Source organism: Triturus cristatus, chromosome 10 (genome assembly GCF_964204655.1).
Source record: "Triturus cristatus chromosome 10, aTriCri1.1, whole genome shotgun sequence".
Lineage (NCBI taxonomy): Eukaryota > Metazoa > Chordata > Amphibia > Caudata > Salamandridae > Triturus > Triturus cristatus.
Window position 1 is genome coordinate 1,119,057,165 of NC_140593.1, and position 23,020 is coordinate 1,119,080,184.

Below are 23,020 nucleotides of genomic sequence, written 5' to 3' on the forward strand. Positions count from 1 at the left end.
CTAGGGTTCAAGGCAAGGCAAAGCGAATATGGACTGGAATATGACCACGGTGATTGACATTCCATGCGTCGCCTTTGTTTTTCAGTGCGATACCGTAAATGTGGGAGATATGCCTAGATATCCATCCTGTGTTCATTGGTCCACAGGTTCCATGATGCACCTCAGTGATGGGGCCCAACAAGGCTGACACTGGTCTGGGATTGCTTGTGTTGGTGTTCAGAGTGGCATGACCTGGCAGTCAAAACTTGACTGTTGCTATAGGGGCAGGACCGGGAGAGATGTACAATTTGATGATCCATGCTTGGAGTGGTGGAGGGGATAACATAAATGATGGACTGGAATGCAGCCCCGAACATTTGCCAGTGCCTGATCTGTTTCAAGCCTTCCACCCATCAGCTTTGTGTTCCCGGTAAAGACAAGAAAACCCTTAGTACAGATCGATTAGTTCCTCTAGGAAGAGAAACAAAATATGATACCTACATATCAGGGTTTAACTGCGTGCAATTACTTAATTAAGGCCCTGACCAAGAGGGTGAATTATTTCCTGTGATGATGTGACCAGGGCTTTTCATTTATGTGCTAAAATTTGTGAATGTAGCCTGAGGAGCCTAGTCACAAAGGTAAACTTACACGCGCGTTAATCAACGCACATACGTTTACTCGTCCACTTCTGAGTATCTTTAGTACTTTTGGCTATTCACCATTTATGAGTGTAAAGTTATTCAGAAGTATAGCCTTACATGTCTCCGGCAAAAGGGGGTAGTAGAAAGCCCAGCACCATACATGGTGACCAATGATACTGCAACAAATCCCATAGAAAATAATGGAGGCAGGGAAAATTGAATCACATAGGACCTTAAATTAAATTTAAATTATTTATTTCAACTTGTTACAAATATACATAAATTAAATTGAAGGTTAAGAAATACATATATTTAGATAAATGCCTAATGATAAAATATTTAAATAACATAAAATGTTAAACTATATGTAAATTTTTTTTTTTTTTAAATGTATTCAATTAATTTAAATTAACTCTGTATATATTTTTTTGTAATTTTTAATACATAATAAGTATATACACACGTTACTTTGGGATTTTTAAAACAAAATCTATAAAATTAAATTGTATTCAATTTAATATATTTAAATTATTTAAATCTTTAATTAAAAGTTAAGATAATAGTGATGTAGCTTTTTTATTCTGTACTGCATTCAAAATAAATGTATAAAATTAATTTACATTAATATTTAACATAAAATATATTTGCTATTTTTTTTAAAGTTTAAGAAATGTTTTACATTTTCCCCAAACTTTACCATGGGGATATCTCTGCTCCAGTGGCTGTATTAAACTTAAAAAAAATACTTAAAATATTTCTTTCAAACACTCCCCCCCTGGTCCCTCCCACATTTACCACTCATTACGATGTTGGTCGGAGTTGCCTCCGACCGACATCGCCGTGGTCTCGGGACCGATCGACCTCCGGTCGGATGTCCCAACATCCCAATTACGATTAAACCGCACATGGTGCAGTCGCAAGCTCCATTACTCTATGGGAGCTTGTGCTGCGGTCAGAAACCGGCCGCAGCACAAGCTCCCATAGAGAAATGAGAGTTTCTGTTATTACCTGCACCGTGTGGCAGCCACCTCACAGTGCAGGGATTAACAGGGGGATACCTTGGGTGACCCCCAGGCACCCAACTGTAGGCCATGGAGGCATGGGGGTCAAGCTAGAGCCCCCCAAAGTCGCTTTCTAACAGGCTTTTCATGTTGGAAAGACCAACATGAAAAACCTGTCAGAAACCGACATCGTAATCCAGACGGCGGTAGCGCCGTCCTTAAGGGAATACGTTGGGGTTCCGACTGGCCGACGGCCTCCTTGAGCCTTTCGGAAGCCAGCTGGAATGACCGGCCAGTTTACACTCCGACCACCTTCATCGTAATAAGGCGGTCGGACTGTAAAGCTTAGGGGCCCTATTAAGATGTTGGTCGGAAAGCCTCCAATCTGCGTTCAGAGACTTTCAGACCAACATCATAATAGGGCCTTAAGTGGTAAACTTACATGTGTGAAGCTCTTCCAATGAGAAAGATAGGTGAGGTGTCGAATCAATATTTCTTGCACAACAGTTCATGTGACTTTACTTCCCCACATTTTACCCAGATATATTTCAACCTTCAATCTGTCTCAGATTGCCTAAACTGTAGTTATGTTCCTTCTTTGAGGAACATAAGCTTATGGAACATACGCTAGATTGTTCCATAAGGGTGGATCCAGTAATGAGACGCTAATGCCACCTTTTCATTGTCTTTTGTATCTGGGAAGATGACTAGGCAGTTGCAAGCAGCTGGGTTGATAGTAAACTAAACTAACAAAAACAGGTGAAATGCAGTGGGCTGGTTGCGGCCCTTGTGCAAGTGAATGTTGGACATCTTGTTCCAGAACAGGAGACAGAGGCATATGTTCCTAGAAACCTGAGGAATTCATTTTTTTTTATATTTGCCTGCAATAGAAACGCAAAATGAAAACTACTGGGGCCAAGAATAACTGCTTCTTGTACACCAGAAGTATATCAAACGTGGTTTCAAGAGAACCAGACTCAGAAACAAATTTTATGACTAGCCACATACAAATATATATAAACTATTCATTTAAATGGCCTACATTTACACAATTGTGATCTTGAAAATCTGGCATGGATCTGGCCCTCTTGAGTCTAAGCTGGACAAACCTGCTCTAAAAGAAGCCGCTGCCAGTGTCCAACAGGAAACACTGACAGTGTACTTTATAGATTGCATTTTGGGGCTGTAGATTCATAGTGCACGAATCCTTCAGGAGAAAGATTTTGCATAATAATTAAATAAAATCTAGATAGATATGCATATGTGCAGAGTGTAATATAGCAAACACAAGGAGTTGATGGATGGAGCCCTGAAACATTTCAGACACTCTCCCCCAGTCACAGATCTGGGTTGAATCCATCATCGTTCTTTAGCTCACTTTGCCACCTCAGTTCAGACACAGCAATATGCAAATCAGTCTTGACCCTGTGCCTCACGGGAACAGTCCAGCCCGAACTGCCAAGCCAGGTCTTCCCTGAACCAGAAACAAGCATCCTGGGACTGGTTTCAGGGTAACAACCCTCTTCAGGCAGTCTAGCTTGAATCCAGCGGCAAAGTGAGCAAGGGACCCACGTCTGGGCATACCCTGCCAACCTTGGGCGAACAAAGCAAACACAAGGAGATGATGGACGGAGCACTGAAACCTTTCAGACACTATTCCCCAGTCACAGATCTGGGTTGAATCCATCATCATTCTTTAGCTCACTTTGCCACCTCAGTTCAGACACAGCTATATGCAAATCAGTCATGATCCTGTGTCTCATGGGAACAGTCCAGCCTGAACTGCCAAGCCAGGTCTTCCCTGAACCGGAAACAAGCATCCTGGGACTGGTTTCGGGGTAACACCCCTCTTCAGGCAGGCTAGCTTGAATCCAGTGGCAAAGTAAGCAAGGGACCCACGTCTGGTCATACCGTGCCAACTTAGGGCAAACAAAGCAAATGATGGACGGAGCACTGAAACTTTTCAGACACTCCCCTAGTCACAGATCTGGGTTGAATCCATCATCGTTCTTTAGCTCACTCTGCCACCTCAGTTCAGACCCAGCTATATGCAATTCAGTCTTGACCCTGTGCCTCATGGGAACAGTCCAGCCTGAACTGCCAAGCCATGTCTTCCCTGGACCGGAAACAAGCATCCTGGGACCAGTTTCGTGGATAACTCCCCTCTTCAGCCAGGCAAGCTGAATCCAGTGGCAAAGTGAGCAAGGGACCCTCGTCTGGGCATACCCTGCCAATTTAGGGCAACTAGCAGCACCTGCCGCAATGTTAAATTTTTCAGATGGGACCGCCGTGGTGGCGGTCGCATTTTAACTCCATCCCCGACGCGAAGGCGGACGGACTGAAGTCCGTCCAGTATCGTATGAGCCCCCTAGTGTTTCTGTTATGCCGATTTCCCGCTCAAGGATTTTGCATTATAGAAATAAATGTGTGTGTTTTTTTGGGTGTAGTAGTTCTAAATGATATGTTACAGGGCTGCCTTTATTTCACTGGTATGCTGTATGCACACACACGTATATAAATATATATGTTTAAATATATAGGATTTGCCAAAGATATACTTTCTGGTGACTAAAGTATTTTATTAAAACAGATGTAGCCCGAGCTAAGGACCGTGAGATGCTCTTGATGAGTGGAAGGGCTGCCCTGGCAGATTTGTGCTCTGAATTAAGGGGCCCTCCCGCCCCCACCAGTCCCCAGGACCCTAGTTGTTCATCTGGAGGGGGGTGTCCGATTACATGCCTGTAAACATCACTTAATATCCCATCATTCATGCGGAATGTAGTTTCCATGGCGTGCGTCAATTACACATGTAATGCAATACAACACGCGGGGCAGCGTCGTAAATATGGCTGTTGTCACCCTCTAACTGCTGCGCCCTTTCATTGAGGCCAAGGGCACGTTATAAGCCATCAGCCACTTCGCATGCATTATTTATGAACCCGGAGTTCTCCCGAGTTTGGGGGCTTGGAGTGGAGGTGTTGCAAACCCTTCCCTCCCCAGGGAGCACCTGGGGTCAAGTGTGCAGCGCAATAAGAACCGTACGGAAATGAGGGGGGGGGGGGGGGGGGCATAGTTTGCCTTTTAGATGAAGTGGATGGTTAATCCAATCTTCTATGGCAGGGGCCGTTCGTTCATTCATTTAGGCGAACTATGAAGTCAGCTAAGGCGCCAAGTTAAAAGTAGCGCCTACATTTTAAAAATTTAAATTTAAAAAAGCAGCCTCGATCTGCGCTGGGGGCTTGTGGTATCCATCGCTTGACCCACCAAGCACATACGTTTGCTGGCAGACAGCTTCTAATTCGCCCTTTTATTGGACTCTCTCATAGGTGTTGCAGGTCGAATTATCAACAACAAAATTATAGTCCTACAAAATTATGGCAACTAGAACATTGACTACCACAATATCGTGAACGTAAGTATAAATGTATATCTATAGGTTTACTCTTCTTAGCTCCACCTCTAGGTGAGTGGGAGACAACTATTTACGTATGTAGAGGAAAAGTAGAGAAACTAGTGAATGTACACTTATACATATATTCTAACTATCAAGATGTTGTCGTAGTCGATATTCTAAATACAGTGTTTTTCAAACTCAATATTATGTTAGTCCACCTGTACAGCAGGTGAGACACCATACCAATCTGTTTAAAAATACAGCTGCCATTTCACCAAAATCCTTGGACCAAAAATATCACATTTTATGAGTTTGGAGTGAGCTAGTCCCCCTTTAACACAATAGATTTGCAAAAGAGGGCATACTGGGTGTTCTAAAAAAACATTTTCCATATGTGTTGCTGAAAAAAAGTGTTAGGTTCTACATACAAGGGAAAACAAAGACTTTGAGTCAACGAATCTTTAATAAAAAGTTAGAAAATAAAATCTGCCCACGACAATTGAGGAAACAAAAGCATGAAAGGGATGATGCAGTGCACTGTGAAAGGAAGCAAAGATACGGCATTGCACTGCTAATTACACTGCAAAGCAAGGCGGGAAATCCAGAGAATGTATGGGGAGACTAGAGCCAAGACAGGGCTAGACTAGGCTCTAAGAGCCAAAGCGTGACCTGGACCGGCAAAAACATTATCATGAAGTAAATGTCAGCGCCTGGATGCCCTCGTTTATGACAAGAAGCGCTCTACAAATCTACTGATTGATTGATGAAGTGAAAGGCAAGAGTGGGGGGTGGCGAGAAGTGGGAGAGATGTGGAGTGAGGACCAGTGGACCGATCTGTTGGTGGATATGGGCATGGCGTGACAGGCTAGTTAGTGCCTATGGAAAGCGGGTAGTGTAGGCAGTCTGATTCAGTTACAGGTCACACTACTTACTGCCACATCACTACTTGCTTCTCATACTAGCCTATGACAGTATCACCCTGTATCCTTCCTCGCTCTACTCTTTCTCTTTTATTCCATTTCTCACCGCTCCTCATGCCAAATTTAGTTACCTGTTGTTCTCACTGACGTGTCCCTCTCCAGTCTGTTACCTATATAGCTTTCTGCTCAACCTCTTCCTGACAACTATCTGTATTCTTCTTCCCTGTTTCTCTTCCCCTACCAATCTCTCTCTCTTCTTCTTCACTCCCTATCCTGTTTCTCCATTACTCATGCCATAGTTGGAGAAGTCAATCATTCATTCAGAGCTCACTTTGACTCTTTTGCACAAGATATTGGTGTCTCGGTCGTGTCTAAATGCAATATTGTGATATTTGGGTCCATCATGAAAACATCTGGCGGTAAGAGAACAAAACAGTTAAAAAACATCTTAACTGCTTCGCAATCACAAACAATGAGCAGGGATAAAAAGCAAAAAGTCGGACCCCCCCATTTCATTACATTTAGTGGGCCACTAAAATCCATACGTTCTTCCATAATGTTTAATATGTGTATGAAGCCACATCTTTAGCTGTCTGTTGTTGAAGGCCTATTGTCTGCAGTAACATATAGATTGAGCTTTGGGTCAGCCCCTTTGTCATGATTGCATGGTTTTCTCAGTTCCCTGCTCCTTATTGGATGGATTTTCCTCCATGTTCTTGTGTTTGTTCACCCCTGCAGCATATCTTCTTTGCATCATTTTTGATTTGATGCCCTGGGCCCTTCAACTGATGATGTGAGGGGATTTGTTTTTCTTTGTGCCCTTCATTAGGAATCACTCTGTCTCACTCCACACCGCTGCCTCGGATCCCCTTGCCACATTTTACATTTTTTAAATTAATTTCGCTGAGACCCAGAAGCTGCACACTGTTATCCAGCAGGTTGCTTGTCCCCATTTGCACGGTATCCTGCACATACTTTATTTTTAGGTCTCGCCTGACCCAGCGCATGCGCTGGTCTGGCGAGACATTTTGTGAGGGCTCCAAAAAGTGCTACCAGGCCAGCCTAAAGCTAGAGTGCATGTGCGCGGGCGCGCGCGCGACTTTTACCGCGGGTAATTTCACTTTAGCGGCCGCACGGCCGCTTTGATGTTTGATCGCTATCGTGATCACTTTCACTTTCGCGGCCGCAGGGCCGCTTGGCATAGCCAATAGGTCTCGCTTTTGGGACCTTATAAGTGTTTAGTTATGCAACTGTTGCATGGCTAAACACTTATAAGGTCCCAAAGGCGAGACCTATTGGCTATGCCAATGCTTGTTTAATTTACAGGTATGGAATGACCGTCCACCATCTTGCAAAGTTAAATTAAGAATAAAGTATAAGAAAAAATCATTCATATATGATGAATACGCAAGCACTCATAATGCTTATCTGTCAATCATTTTACCTTTGCTTTAAAAAAAATCATTAAAATATGGCTGCCCTTTATTTGTGTGCTTTCACAGCATGCATTTTAGAATGATTCTTCATAAAGCACACGAGAAATCTATTACCTCCCTCGCCTTCCTTCTTAACGCATGAGGCCCCCGCCTCCCTCTAGACCCACCCCCAGCCTATAAAAAGTCCCCCCGCCCCCACCTCCATCTGTTCTTTTTAGTCTCCCTAGGTGAAACTTACCTTTGGCTTTCTCTCTGTGGCGGTGCCGGGGAGTCTTCGGTCTGGTTCTTTCTGTCGGCAGTGCCCTCAACAGCGTTCTCCCGGCTATGCTGTGTCTCCCCGGTCTCCTCGCAGTCGAGGGGCAGAGCGCTTGCACAGGAAGCAGCGACGGTATCTGGCGGTCCTCCTGCGGCTGGGGCTGTGATCCGGGTCGGGGCTGCGAGGCGGCCTCTACGCCTGTGTCTGTGCACATCGATGCGACCAAGTAGGATGGGTTTTGACCCGTTATTTTATTTCTTTTCGGGTATTATTTTTACTTTTTATCGATTGAGGTAATGTTTGTGGCGGCTTTTTATTGAATGCCGGCAGGGTTGGTTCTCGGCCATTTAGTGCGGTTGCTGGCGGGTGGCTTCTCCAGTATTATGTAGGCGTGGGTCACAAGAGGTTGTTTAAGAGAAACAACCTGGTGTCCTCTTCTTCTTCATCTTCTAATGGGTGTCCAGTCCCCCTGAAGCGTCCTAGAAGCCTGGGCCCAGTGGAGGGTGAAGTGCCTCTCATGTCTAAAGCGGAGGTGCAGGGTGTGATTGAGGCTACTGTGACTAGAGCTCTGCAGGCTCGTCCAGTGCCTTCTGGTCCGTCCCGTCCTCGTCCATTGGATCCTGTGGGCGACTTATCCCCATCTGATGGCGCCGGTCCTTCTACCTCCTCTGGCAGAAAGTATGTCTCCAGGGAGGAGATGTGAGATATTCTGGCTCATGTGCGGGACAATTTAGGGTTTCCTCCGTTCCAGCTAGACGAGGACTGTGGGACTCTTTTTCCTCAGAACACTAAGCCCTCCCAGTTGGGCATGCCCTTTCAAGGACCGGTGAAGGAGATGGTGCTGAGAGAATGGCGTGAGGTGGACAAATTGCAGGCCCGTCGCTTCCTCCAGAAATTTTACTTGTTGGAGGGGGACGACCCCTTGCCACACAATGTGAAGTTGGACTCTATCCTGGCCACACTGATTGGCAAGACTGATATTCAGCCTGAGGATTGTACCCCAACTGATGCTACGGATAAGAAGGTGGGCTCTAGCCTTAAAAGGGTGTTTGCTGCAGAAAACGTAGCGCTGAGGGCTAGCCTTTTCTCTGCCTATTCTGCGCAATCCTTGGTCCAGGATTTCGAAAAAATTGGTGGCAGCTGTTCAGGACGTCTCGGAGTGCTCTGACCTTCTGGCCACGATGGAGCAGCAGGCTAAGCAATTGGCCGACATTTCCTCTGATGTTATTAAGTCGTCTACTATGTCTACTGGGGCCTTGGTGGCGGCAACGTTTCTTATGGCTCCGACACTGGAAGGGTGATCCAGGGGAAAAGGCGGCTTTGTTGATATTGCCATTTGATGGGCAGGCTCTCTTTGGGGATCAGTTGCCAGCCATGATCTCTAAGATGTTCAAGGAACGGAAGCATGCCTTGTCTTATAAAGGGGGTCCAGCTTCGTCTGGTAAGCCTTGGAATAGGGCCTCTCAGTCATACCCGAAGCGTGAGTCTCGTCAGTCGTTCCGGAGGAGACGTTTTCATCCCTGTTCTACTCCCAAGCACGCTGCCTCCACATCTAAGGGCCCTGCCAAGAAGGGTCCCGTCCCTGACAACTACTGTCTGGGTGATTCACTGCCGGTGAGGGGCCGGCTCAGACATTTTCTTCCACGCTGGCGTCAGGATGTTTCGTATTGCTGGATCCTGCACACTGTGAATCTTGGTTACGAGATAGACGTTTGGCAATTTCCTCCAGATACTGGGGTTCGGATGACTTCTGTGCCAATCTCCGGTCCACACAGAGTGGCTCTGCTGGAAGGGGTGTCCAGTTTGCTTGCCAAACGGGCCATCTGCCGGGTTCTGGTTGCAGACATCGGCGCCGGGGACTATTCCAATCTGTTCCTGGTGCAGAAGGTGTCTGGCGGTTTTTGTCCCGTTCTGGATCTCAAATGGGTCGGACTGTTCACTTCCGCATGTTGACCCTTCAGGCGATTATTCCTCTGGTTCGGCCGGGCACATTTTTGGCCTCCTGGGATCTCGAGGATGCCTATCTCCATGTCCCTGTCGCCGCCTCTTCTCAGCGTTTCCTGAGGTTCGCCGTGGGAGACGCCCATTTTTAAATCTGCGTTCTTCCCTTTGGAGAGGCCTCAAGTCCTCTTCCAGGGTCTTCACAAAGGTCCTGGTGCCTCTAATGGCTCTTCTTCATGCGGAAGGGGAGTTCATCCCTCCTTATTTGGATGACCTCTTACTGCATGCTGCTGACGAGTCTCTTTTGCTTGCTCATGTCAGGAGGGCCTTGGAGGTTCTTCAAGGTCACGGAATTTTGGTGAACTGGGGCAAATCTTCTTGGTCCCCCTCTCAGGACATGGTGTTTATCTAGGCTCGTTTTCAGACTCTGGTCGGCCATGTTACTCAGTCTGACCGGCGCTTGGTCTCTCTTCCGTCACAGGTTTGTTCATTGGTGTCCCTGGAGGCTCCTCCGGCGGTAGAGTGGCTGAGGGTGCAGGGGCATTTGGCATCTGTGGTGTTTCTGGTTGCCTGGGCTCATTTTCACCTTCTTCGCCTGGCCAACTGGATCCTGTTAGGTTGGTCTCTGGGGTCTCAGAGTCTATTATCTCCACTGCCAATGACTGCCCAGATCCAGGTGGAACTCTCCTGGTGGCTCTGCCGGCATCATCTTCTGGCCGGGATTTCCTTGTCTCCCCCGGCTCCGCTCGTGGTGACTTTGGATGCCAGCCAGTCCTGGTTGGGTGCTTGGTTGGGGTTGGATCGGGTTCAGGGCTGCTGGTCCCTGCAGGACTCCCGAAGGTCTTTGAACTGGAGAGAGTTGCTGGCAATTTGGCAGGCCTTGATTCACTTTTAGGACTCTCTGCGTGGCCACTTGGTGTTGGTTGAGACGGACAATCTGGTGGCAAAGTCCTATGTCAACAGACAGGTGAGGACCAGGTCCAAGTCCTTGAACTTGATAGCCAGCGACATTTTTTTGTGGGCACAGGTCTGGATCGGTCTGCTCTCTACATTCGGGGGGGAGGGGGGTGGAGAATGTGCAGGCTTATCGTTGAGCCGGGACATTCCCTCCTCGAAGGTTTTCTCCCTCCTTCCCAGTTTGTTCGACCAGTTGGTGGGTCAGTGGGGCCTCCCTGTAGTAGTCTGCTTGCGGACCCCATGAATGCCAAGGTAGGCCTGTTCTATTCTCTGGGTCGGTGTCCCAGGGCTCTGAGAGTCGACGGCTTGACTTCTCCTTGGCCTCGGGGACGTTTGTATGCCTTCCCCCCCGATTTCCGCAGCTATGGGTCTTTCTGGTTCAGGTCCAGATTGACCATGCTCAGGTGGTGTTGATTGCACCCCGTAGGCCTCGGGTGAATTGGTTTCCTCTCCTGGCTCGGTTGTGTTGCGATCGGGAGTGGGTCTTTCCTGTGGTTCCCGCTCCTTTCATGTTTCCGGCCCTTCCCTTGAGCACCTTGAAGAAGTTACACTTGATGGCCTTGCGGTTGAGAGGAAGGGCTTAGCTGGTTTGGAGGTTCCTGACCATTTGGCTGTTACTTGGCAGGCTTCTCGTAGGTCCTTTACTCTTCTCTTCTATGCTCGTCATTGGAGGGCCTTTTCGGCCTGGTGTGCTGATAAGGGGGTTGATCCCACGGCGGCTGACCTCCTTTTGGTGATGCAGTTCCTACAGGATGAGGCTCATCTGTGGTGCCGGTGGCTTCTCTGCGGGTGCAGTGGGCAGCCAGTCAGGCCTGTTCAGGCTCTTGGCGTAATTTGAGGGATGACGGGGGCCTGATTTGTTGCCTCATTTGTTTTACGGTCTGTTGAACCTATTTCCTCAACCTGTCCGGTCTTTTCCTTCTTGGAACTTGCAGCTTATCCTGTCTGGTGCTCCTTTTGAGCCCCTTGAGGGTCTTGAGTTGAAACTCTTGACTTTTAAGACTTGTTTTCTGGTGGCCATCACCTCGGCGTGGCGCTTGGATGAGTTGGGGATTTGTCCTGTAAGTATCCCTTTTGCAAGATCTTTTCAGACCAGGTGGTTTTTGGTGCCGTTACCTTCCTTTATCCCTAAGGTTAATTTAGTGTTTCATCCCAGTCAGGAGGTGATTTTGCCGGAGTTTTGTCCTGATCCTTCCTCGGCTGAGGAATCTCGTTTGCACTGTCTGGATGTGTGTCGGGCATTGCTGTGGTACCAGCAGGTTGTGGTGTCTTTCCGGAAGGGGGACGCTTTGTTTATTAACTTTGGTCCTGCTAAGAAGGGTGTGAAGCCTTCCACTGCTACGTTGAGTTGTTGGATTTGGTTCACGGTCTTGGTAGATTACAAGCTTAAAGGGGTGGATACTCCGGTAGGGGTTCAGGGACATTCTATTCGCTGTATGGCTGCTACGGTCGCTGAGTTGCAGGGTACCTCTGTGGTGGAGATCTGTAGGGCTGCGGCCTGGTCTTCCCCTTCTACGTTTGTCCGTCACTATCGGATTGATGGTCTGGAGCGTTTGGTTAATGTTCTGAGCCACAGGGTCTTGTCCTCTATAAGGGGATAGGGATGTTGATCTAATGTGGTTGGGGCACGTTATTAAATTGGTGTTCTTTATCACTCAGTTGTCCGTCTCTGTTTTCTTCTGCTTGCTATGTCCTCACACGTTAAGAAGGAAGGCAAGGGAGGGACGAGAGGTAATGCGTTCATTACTATTGATAATGGCGTTACTCCTAGTCCTACTCCCTCGCCTTCTTTCTAGGACTCTCCCAGAGCGGTACATCTGAGTGCTAGCTCGGCTTGTTTACGTACAGGTGGGGGTGAGGGCGGGCAGCATTTTTATAGGCTGGGGGTGGGTCTAGAGGGAGGCGGGGGCCTCATGCGTTAAGAAGGAAGGCGAGGGAGTAGGACTACGAGTAAAGCCATTATCAATAGTAATGGACGCATTAAAGACGCTTATGGTCAGGCATATACATACATGTTGGGCAGCTTTGAATATCTTTTCTTTTGCTTTATAACAAATCGTATCAAGATGCCAGCTGCGCCTACATGCACAAGCACAGCAGCCATCATGGGAAAAAAAAACACAATCATTAAGCCGTTAGCCTCTTTCAGATTGCTGACCGAGATGCAAGTAATAGCAATACATACATCATGAGTTAAAGACATAAAGCAACATATGCATGTGCTTGAAGCCATTGATGTTTATATTTTTCTTCATTGCTTAAAATGTAATGCTAACAAGATCCTTCTTTTATCCTGAAGATGTGTTCATCTAACCTTCCAGGCCAGTCTTGAAGCACGTCAGAGGGATGGGCACACCTCTTCGCCCGTTTCAGGTCCTGTATTTAGATCGCCTTTTGAGTTTGTGCCTGCTGCTGCTAGCACTGGTCACCCTGCTACATTACTGCAGTCTGAGACTGCTAATTTTATTTTTAACTCTTGGGAACGTTTTAAGTTTTTTAAATCTTTGGGGCTGATTTCCAAACTTACCTTTCTGCTCGCACTGTGGCACTTTATTTCGGAACTTCCTTGGGGGGCACTGCTTACTTCCCTGGTCCGCCGCGGCTCAGCCGTTTGATGCGAAGGGAAGTGAGTGCTTTCTCTCTTCTCCCTACCTACTTCCGGTTCTCGCAGTGGGGAGGTTGCGCTCTAGTTCTTTTCTGGCCCAGCTTATTTGAAGGCATGCTGGGTCCCATGCCCAGCAGACGCGCATAGTCGGCACGCCGCTGGCGCGCCAAAGGCAAGCCCATCTGCGCCTGTCTGCGCCTGGACAGCGCCTTGCGCCAGGGACCCTGGCCTCTTCTCTGTGGGGCAGAGCAAATCGTTGACTTACTCAAGAGAACAGCTCCTGGGTTTACAGAGACAGGGAATCACTCACTGTCACCATATGAACTTGGGGGCTCCAGCTGGCATTCGGTCACATGCGTGTACTTCCTGCAAATTTCGGATGTCACCGTCCGGTGTCAGCGAAGCCTCTTTGGATCACTCTCTCCTGGGCTTTCTTATCAATGCGAGATCCCTCATTAGGAATAAAGTAGGCTTCAGGGATGTTGTCTCTCTTCGTAAGCCGGACTGGGTGTTTATCACTGAGACGTGGGCCAGAGACTGCTCTGGCCCTGATCTGGTGGAGGCAATCCCTTCTGGATATGCATTATCCAGATTCAACAGGGTACGCAACATGGGTGGGGGTTTGGGCATTTTGTATAAAACTGTCTATTCCTGCCATATTGAGCCACTCACTACTTCTCTAGATCCGTACCAGGCTTTATACTTTTCATTGAAAGTTCAGTCAACTGAAAGTTTTACGGGCATTCTGACCTATTGCCCTCCTAGACCAAGATCATTGTTTAGCCAAGATTTTAGTATTCTTATAGCACCCTACCTAGCAAGACCTAATCTCACTCTCCTGGGTGATTTTAATTTTCACCTGGATAAGACTCTATGCAAGGAAACGCGAATTTTTCTAGAAACTTTGGACTGTTGTTGTCTGCCACAATTAGTTAGGAGTCCGACTCATACAGCTGGACATATACTGAATGGAATCTTTTCTAACGATTCCCGCCTTATGGCAAGAGAACCACTACAACTCTCTTGGTCTGATCATTATGCCGTTCCTTTCCATCTCCAGATTCCTGCTTCTCATACAGCTCTAAATAATAAAAAGACTACAGAAAGGAAGAGAAACTTTAGTTGTATCAGTAAGGAGGCTCTTTTTAATTCACTTAACCCCTTCGATGCTGCTCAGATTCCGCCGCTGTGCTGGCGGAATCTTGCGCGGGTGTGGTCATGACGGAATGGTTCCGTCATGAGCACAGCTCAACCGTGGGTCATGACGGAACCATTCCGTCATGAGCACCGAATGGGTTAACAACCAACATCCCTTGTACACTGATGTCAACGAATTTTCAAACTGGCTTCTAGCAGCCATAGACAGCCTAGCACCCTTTAAGGAGCATTAGACGGCTAGAAAAAAGCCCTCTGCCCCATGGTTTTTCGATAGGCTGAGAAAACTAAGACATTCCTGTCGCCATCAGGAAAGGATCAGGCGGCTAGACCATAATTCTGCGGGAAGAGATTTACACAAACAAAGATTAAGGGAATATAAAGTCGCCATCATTGAGTAAATAGTGTCTTTTTATTCCTGGGTTACGGAATCCTTTAGATCTCCTAGGGAGCTTTTTAATTTAATTAACTCTCTCTCCTCCCCCTCAGTCTTTGGCCACATGGACACCTACCAGGACCTCTGTGACAGAATGGCTAGTTTTTTCTGTTGCAAGATCACAGAAATATACACTGTCTTAGAAACTCCCAACACTGTGATCCACAACTCAGTCCCTGCCGACCTCCCCTCTCCTCCCGATAACACTGTCACCCTGGCAGAGAAAAGCAAGTTTGTTGCCTTCCCCCCCTTGTCAGCAGACGATACAGACTGCTTGCTAGGGGAAATCACTTCTGGCTCTCCTTTGGAGCCCTGCCCACTGAGGTTTATGAAATTAGGGAGGGAAGTCATTGTACCTCACCTCACCTCACTGCTCAATGGAGCAATTTTAGCTGGGCAGTACCCTATCCCTTGGAAGACTGCGGTGGTCAAACCTCTTTTGAAAAAACCTTCACTGGGTCCGGCGGAACAAAAAAATTACCGCCCCATCTCCCTGTTACCTGTCCCAGCAAACATTCTGGAGAAACATTTGAACTTCCATCTCAGCTCCTACCTAGGAGAATATCAGCTGCTCGACGGCTCGCAGCATGGTTTTAGAAGCAATCCCAGCACGGAGACGGCGTTAACCTCCATAATCAACCATATTCGCGTTCAGGTTGACGCTGGACATACCACGCTGTTGATTCTTCTTGACCTTACGGCGGCCTTCGACACTATATCCCCTCTGAGACTGGTGGACAGGCTTAAGGAAATGGAGGTCGTGGGCGTTGCCCTTAAGCTGCTCTCCTCATTCCTTAGTGAACGGGCACAAATAGTGAAAATGGATCCATTTTATTCGTGTTTTGTGGAGTTCCTCAAGGCTCCTCATTGAGCCCGACCCTTTTTAATATTTATGTTGCTCCTTTGGTCAAGGTCGTTCGATCCTTTGGACTGGAGGTGTTGTCCTATGCGGACGACACCCAAATTATGATGTCCATCACTAATAGCATACAGACATCGCCCACCAATTTTCAAAACTGTATGCAGGCAGTCTCTTCCTGGATGGTAGAAAAGTATCTCAGACTTAACGGGGACAAAACTGAGGTTTTGATCTTTGGAAACCAACAGCAAATCTGGTCCAATGCCTGGTGGCCTGACACGCTTGGCCCTAGCTCTTGCCCAGATTCCCAAGGAAAACATCTTGCCATCATTGTGGACAACTCTCTCTCCTTGGGCCCCCAGATTAATAGAACGGTGTCTACCTGCTTAGGGATTATTAGGATTCTTAGGAACATTTTGCAATTTCTTTCCTTTGCCTCTCGAAAGCAGGCTGTCATTGCCCTAATGTTATCTAGGCTAGATTATTGTAATGCCCTCTATTTGGTTATTAACAAAGGGCTCATTCATCATCTGCACCTGGTACAGAACGCCCCAGCCAGACTGGTGATGGACCTTCCTAAATTTCACTCAGTCTCAGCCACTGTTAGTGAGTTGCATTGGCTTCCTCTAAACCAGAGAATCCTGTTTAAGGCTCTTTGTCCTACTCACAAGACCTTCTACAATCTAGGTTCAGAAGGTATAAAAGGTATTTTCCGTACTTATGTTCCTACCAATCTGCTTAGATCAGCAAATAAAAATCTATTGGTAGTCCCCAAGTTTAAGAAAGTCAGATGGGGGAGGGCAGAGCCTTCTTTGTCGCCGCTGCTAGGCTCTGGAACTCCCTCCCGCTGTAATTTCAGGACTCGAATCTCACTCTCTCTTCCGCAAGGCTTTGAAGACCTGGCTCTTTTCCAGTCTATCAGTATGAGCCCCACGGGTATCATTGTCTGATGGCCCTTTCCGCAGCGCCTTGACACCTCCGGGCAAAGTTTGCGCTATATAGTATCAATATTCATTCATTCATTCATGCTTGACGAACCTGTTGAAATTACCCTGAAAGCAACCAATTTTCAAATTTGCTGAGGAAAATATTATGTTACACTCCAGAGGTAGTTTTGGGTAGTGGTCTAAGCTCTTGTTCTTGTCAGTATTAATTCTGGCAGTGCGGTTTCAGCGACCCTTGCTCTCAAGGCCTGCTGTAGCCCTCAATTAATAACTCAATCAGCATTTGTAAAGCACAGCTCTGTCACCCCTGGGGGTATCTGGGCATTGTGTCTGTCGAAGAGCCAGGTCTTGAGTCTCTTTCGGAAGTCTGCCCGCGAGGGGGCTGTATGGAGCTGGAGGGTAAGGTTGTTCAAGGTCTTGGCAGCGATCTAGGAGAAGGAGCAGCCACCCCGGAGGCTGTGACGGATGAGGGGTGTGTGCGAGAGCGAATGAGGAGGAGCACAGGTGTCTAGAGGGTTGGTGGAAGTTCAGTCGATGATTGATGTAGGCCGTTCCTAGGTCATGGAGGGCTTTGTAGTCGTGCGTGAGGATCTTGAAACTGCTATGGCTTGTGTATGGGGAGCCAGGGGAGGTCTCGCAGGTGGGGGACGATGTGGGCTCGTTTTGGGGAGGTCCAGGATGAGTCTGGCTGAAGCGTACTGTATGGTCTGGAGTCTTCTGAGGAGCTTGGTGGAGATGCTGGCGAGCTGAGTGGAGATGCGAGCCCTCTTGTTTTCTGCCATACCATTTGATCCCATCGCTCTTCTCCTTGATATAGTCAAGCTTTTGCCACTAACAGCCAAACTGTAATTCATGATTTCCTGCTTGTACGTCAAAGTCTTTCATCTTTAGGGTGTAGTTTGTGTTTTACAAATAACGTGAGCCTTTGACTAGGGATATGAGGTGCTGAAATTGGAGACCCCGGGGCCATAGAACCCTAAAAGGTTTGACTTCATTTGGGTTTCTTATGGGTATCAGAAGCTGCACTGTTCTTGCGCTCCGTAAACATTCACGGATCCACATTGCTCTCGATAGGCAACCATGGAGGACCCCCTTTCGACCATGGTGTTATCGTGCTCCAACCTGTGCATTGCTACCTAATTCTTTCCCTTTAGAGATTTCATCTGCCATCTTTAGAAAACAGCAACAAATTCTCGAATTTCCATTTAATTCTTGAGTTTTGTAGAACTATTGTATCTGAGATCCATGTGCAGTACTGCAAGGTTACTAATTGATGCTGGTTGGGGGATTGAAAACTAGAAAACTGAACAGAAAAAATAATGCAAAAAGAAAAACCACCGTGTCTGTTGTTGGATTTGTGGTATCCACCAGTTGGGTTTTCTCAAATGTACCCCTTCAACAAACATCTAGATAATGTAGACAATACTGTAGGACATCATTTTTGAATATCTGATGTTGGCAGGTGTTGGCAGGTACCAGCAAGAATTAAGCAGGCCCCCATTAGTGTGAATACCTACAAACTATATTTTGAGAATATGCTACACAATGGTGCGCTTCCTGGGTGCGTAGGTATTTCTATGAATGAATGAAAATTAATTTGTAGAGCGCAACTCCTGCTTCATGAGAAGTGTCCTGGGACTATACCTATGAAACTGCAGACATATTTGCCTTACTCAATATAGAGATGGAGTGTGGGAGGGAATGGCCATGGGGGGGAGAGGACACGAAGAAGCGATTTCGCAACGTGCCCGCTAGATTGATGGAGGGTGGCATCCATTACTGCCTCATTCTACCAGCGGAAACAAGAGCTATTGTGCATTTGAACATTGCAAGACTTCATTTGAACAGGACACTCCATTCTTCCTGTTTACTTGTGCTTCTGGAAGCAGGACAATTGAGAATTTGATGCTGATCGGTTGCCATGGTTACCTCTTGCAAGCAAGCTTGCCTTCCAGTGGACCTCATTCGCGCGCCAAGAATGCCGAGCCGCACAGAGTAAACAGGGGGCTTTGCACAATTGGCAGCACCTTTGTGGCCTGTCTGGTCCTGTCAGGAGGGCTCCTGGGCTCCACCAATTCACCCTGCGCGCGGCCGGATGTGCACTTTGACCCTCTCTTCGAGGGGCGTCCCGCCGCGCGCTCAGCGCTGCACCTGTGCTCCCCACTTGCTGTGAATATGTCGCTTCAAGTTGGAGAAGACTGGGGGCGGCTCGTGCTCTCGGTGTTTGTGGAACTCTTCGCTGCAGCTGCATTATTTGTCCCGAAATAAATTTGCATTTGAATAAGGCGCCGATTACGATTTAAAGAGACAGCTGTTCGCGTCCCAGAGGAGTAAGAAAGACCCTTGTTTTTGAAGACCAGGTTCATGTTCCCGGTAACGCTGGTACTTTATCAACTTGCTGACGTGCCGGCCTCCAAAACACTTATTATCGTTTCATGTGCACTCTATAAATCAAAGGTTAGATAGAGGAGGACATTTCGTCAAGGTGAAGTCGATCCCTTGTATGTTTCCTTCATTTTGCGCAAGATACTTTGCATCCTTTTGCCTACCTCTGTTCCTGCTCCAGTAGGCCCCTCTGGCTGCATTTGTGAGATGGTCCAGGAGTCGGTATGATGCCCCCGTTAATTCACTGCAGACCAAAGGGGTGTCCTGCAGTAAAGTTCTGGATATGATGAATCTTCTCATGGGACTGCGTCCTACTGAAAGACGCGGGATGGCCTAGTCGGCTCCTACAAGTATGGTGTCCTGTCATTGACCAGGACAGTTGGCCTGGCTGTCTATGAAAAGCCCCTTGGTGATTCTATATGTGCCCCGTACATATATGCCAGTACACCTGGTTCACACGGGGACGATTTTGTAAGCCAGTAATGGATTACTTATACTAACCCCACCTAAAATTGCTTCTCTTTAAATGGAAGGCAGTGGGGAGCATACATTTGTTAAATGGTAGCGGCAGTTTCAGTCGATAACCTTCCAAGTATTTGCCCGGCGATAATCGCCTCTCATACCACTCGATAATTTACCAATAAAAGAGGCAGGCGCCGGAGACTGGAAGGCAGGAAACAAGGTTTTATTCCGTCGGAGCAGAACACATCAGATCAGACAGCAAGGTATCGTCACGAGGTGCTCTAACTGCATCTCTGAGACCTGGTCTCTTATACACTGGTTTATTGCTTTATTACACATAGTACATTCTTGAGATTCTTTTGAAGTACGGGGGAATATCCCCTGGAGCCCCGGTTCAGATCCGATCCCACACATAGATACAGTAGAAGTTCCCACCCCACCCACAGTAGGAGATGGCTATCGCGCAGCAGGGTATTCCGTCAATTCCCGGGGGTGTGTGTGACCGGTCGGGTCTCAGGGGGTAGGGGCTTTGATCTACTGTAATCCCTTTGATGTGGGGTGTTTCCCTTACAGTAGGGGCAATAAACTGCATCCGCAGGGCTAGGTGATGGCCTGGGACCAGTTCGGTCAATGGGGCGCAGAGGAAGGGGGTTATCAAAGGAGAGGCATGACCATGTATGGGTTGTCGGTCGGAAGTGGTTCCGTAGCAGGGTCGCGCAGAAGGAGAGGGTTTATGGCCTGTATGAGAGAGCGGGGGGGGGTGGCCGGCGCGCGGGGGATGCTTGCAGCGTCAGGGGAACGAGCTGGTGATTGACAATGAGAGAGTGGGGTGCCTAAGATGGCGGCCGTGCATTCGCTGTGCGTGGCGCTGGGGAGAGGCAAGATGGCGCAGATAATGTTCAGTTTGCAAGCTAAATTTCCACAGTCCTCCCTTTTAACATATCTCGCCAGCTTGCCTGGCCAATATTCACCTTTGTTAGCTTTTCAGTTATAGTATCGTCAATGTTCGTCATACATTTCTTAAAGATACAGAGTCTTTAGGGCAGGCAGGAGTAATCTGACACATTTGTACATTGTCTCATACAGTTTGATAAAGTAGGCGAGGAGGAAGTACATTCAGAGTTGCAGTATAGTCGTGTACATGGCTGGTGTTGTATGAGTGTTACCATAAAAAGTTACATTTTCTTAACTTCCCAGTGAACAGTCGGAAGTGACTGATGCAACATCATAAAAACTCAAATAGGAAGATAGTTAATAAAAAGGTGGTTGGGAGAGGATTTTCAACTTAACATAGGTTCTTCTTTCCAGTGTCCTATTATAAAGAGCCATCACTGGTAAGCTCTTGTTGTTGTTCTTCTTTCGTTGGCACTGTTGAGCACCGGCGGTGGAGCTAAGGTCCAGCTCAAATCTGATGTCTCACGTGGCAGGGTGTGACCACTCACTGTTCTCTGATCACAGTCCTGTTCCTTAACACAGTTCACCACAGGAACTTTTGAGACAGGGTGCCGGCCCTTTGTTCCTCGGTAGTAGGTCAAAGTCATAGTCCAAATGAAAGAGGAAGAGAGAGTGGGGTGGCATGGGATCGGATCAGAAATGCGGACCAAGGAGAGCAGAATCTTATCAGCACTGAGCCCATCAATCGGGCCCGATGGGCTGAGACTTCAGGCACGCTGGTCAGTGAGCAGGGGCCTCGATGTAGCCCTTCGCGCTCATCGTTCTGAATGGTGTCTCGTCTCATACCCCTGTTGCTTCGTCGCTTTCCCCTTGGTCGATGTCATAGATGCTTTATGATCCGTAGCCAGACTGTGCGTCACGTCCGACCCCTTTCTTCCGATGGCTGCAGGTTATCCTTGAATAGGTTATAAGAAACGAAAGTCTTAGAGATCTTGGCAGGGAAGACATTTACGTACTTCATTCTCTCTCCCAACCACTGAGTTGTTGCGGAAATGTTCTTATCTGCTACTACATGATTGGTGCCTATTAGCTCTGATGTTAATGTGTGTGTTACTAATCTATTAATTACTGCGGTGGTGCAGGGTTCTGTGGGTGTCCCTGCCCATCGTCTGGCCTTCTAGGTGTCGGTTTCTGCGCCTTATAATACAAGGTTTGGTAATACCCGTAAGTGTGAGGTGCTACTGTCATGTGTTCATGAGTATCCTTTCCATACAGTAGGTGACCCTTTATCGGTTTAAGACAGGGCCATCAGCTGTTTTGTTCGGGATACTCTGAGACGGCTAGTATAGGGCTGGAGTTATCTCTGGGAGAACAGGGTGCTTTAGACATTCTATTTCGGGCTAACTGGTCAGGGGTAATTCTGAGTGGTGGAGATGGTATCCTTTAAGAACAAAAAACCACTGACATATAGTCCCCGTGTTGAGGGTCAGATTGGGAGACATCAGTCGTCTTACCCGTCCTTTCCTTCTCAGCTGATTAGGCTTAACGTTCGCAGAGAGGAGAGGTAGTAACGTGGTAAAGTATGGTCGTTTTTGTTTCTGTCAATTTGTTCGAACACCACCGTGTTCAGGCCAATTATACACTTACCAAAGAGGTGTATGTCGTTAATTTATTTAAGAAGAAAAAGAGTGCAAGAGAGAGTCTTTTGCGAGGGAGGGGGAGGGAGAGAGAGAGAGAGGGAGAGAGAGAGAGAGAGAGAGAGAGAGAGAGAGAGAGAGAGAGAGAGAGAGAGAGAGAGAGAGAGAGACGTGTGCATCAAGTAGGCTATTTTGGCATACATACGACACAAAACGAGAGAGAGAGAGAGAGAGATGGGTAAGATAATAGGCCACTTGGTGCACACACAACATGGAGTAGCATGGGTCTGTTCCATGTAAGAAAACACAAGCGGGGAAAATACATAAATTCGGTGATCACGTACACACAAATGTTGGATAGGGTGTGACAGTACATGCATCAAGACGGGGACTCAGGGCTGCGTTGAGCACGGGGACCTTCTCCTTTCCTGTCCTCCATTCCTATGCAATGCTGCGTACCTTTAGTATTTGGTAGTTTATCTTATGGGTTGTCTGACCCTTTATTCTCCTCCCTTTGATCGGTGGACGAGTACTTCAATCATACAATGACGCCCTCTTCAAGTGACCCAAACATGAAATGCATACACATTCATATCGTATAGTCGTAGTACACACGCACAATCACGTCATACAGTTTTCCATGTTCCCAATGATGATCTGTAATTTTTCGCACTATCTCGCAACATTTGTCTATGTTTTCCCTGATATTGAACTTGGTGCGGTCCATGTCCACTCCACTCTTCAGTCGGAACTTCGTCGTGACCTATAGAGGGGAAATAAGAGGGGAGGGGAGGTGCAGTATTCAAAATACCCCAGCGCGCGCAGACACGAAAGGTTCTACCTACCATGTACCAGGCTAGCCGCAGGGGTGGGTAATACCACGGACCTATTATTCTTTAGTTCGATGCAAAGATGCTCTAGTTCATTCATCTCCTAAATTCGTGTTCCTTGGTCGTGCATGTAGTTCTCAATTGGTCGTGTATTATGGTGCAGGATACCATACCTTTGCGTGCGACATATATCTTAAGTCATAGCTCATTATTGATTTGACAATTCTCGGAAAAAGGGCAGGCGTGATTGGTACAAATTTCGTTAAACAAAAAGATTTTTAGGCA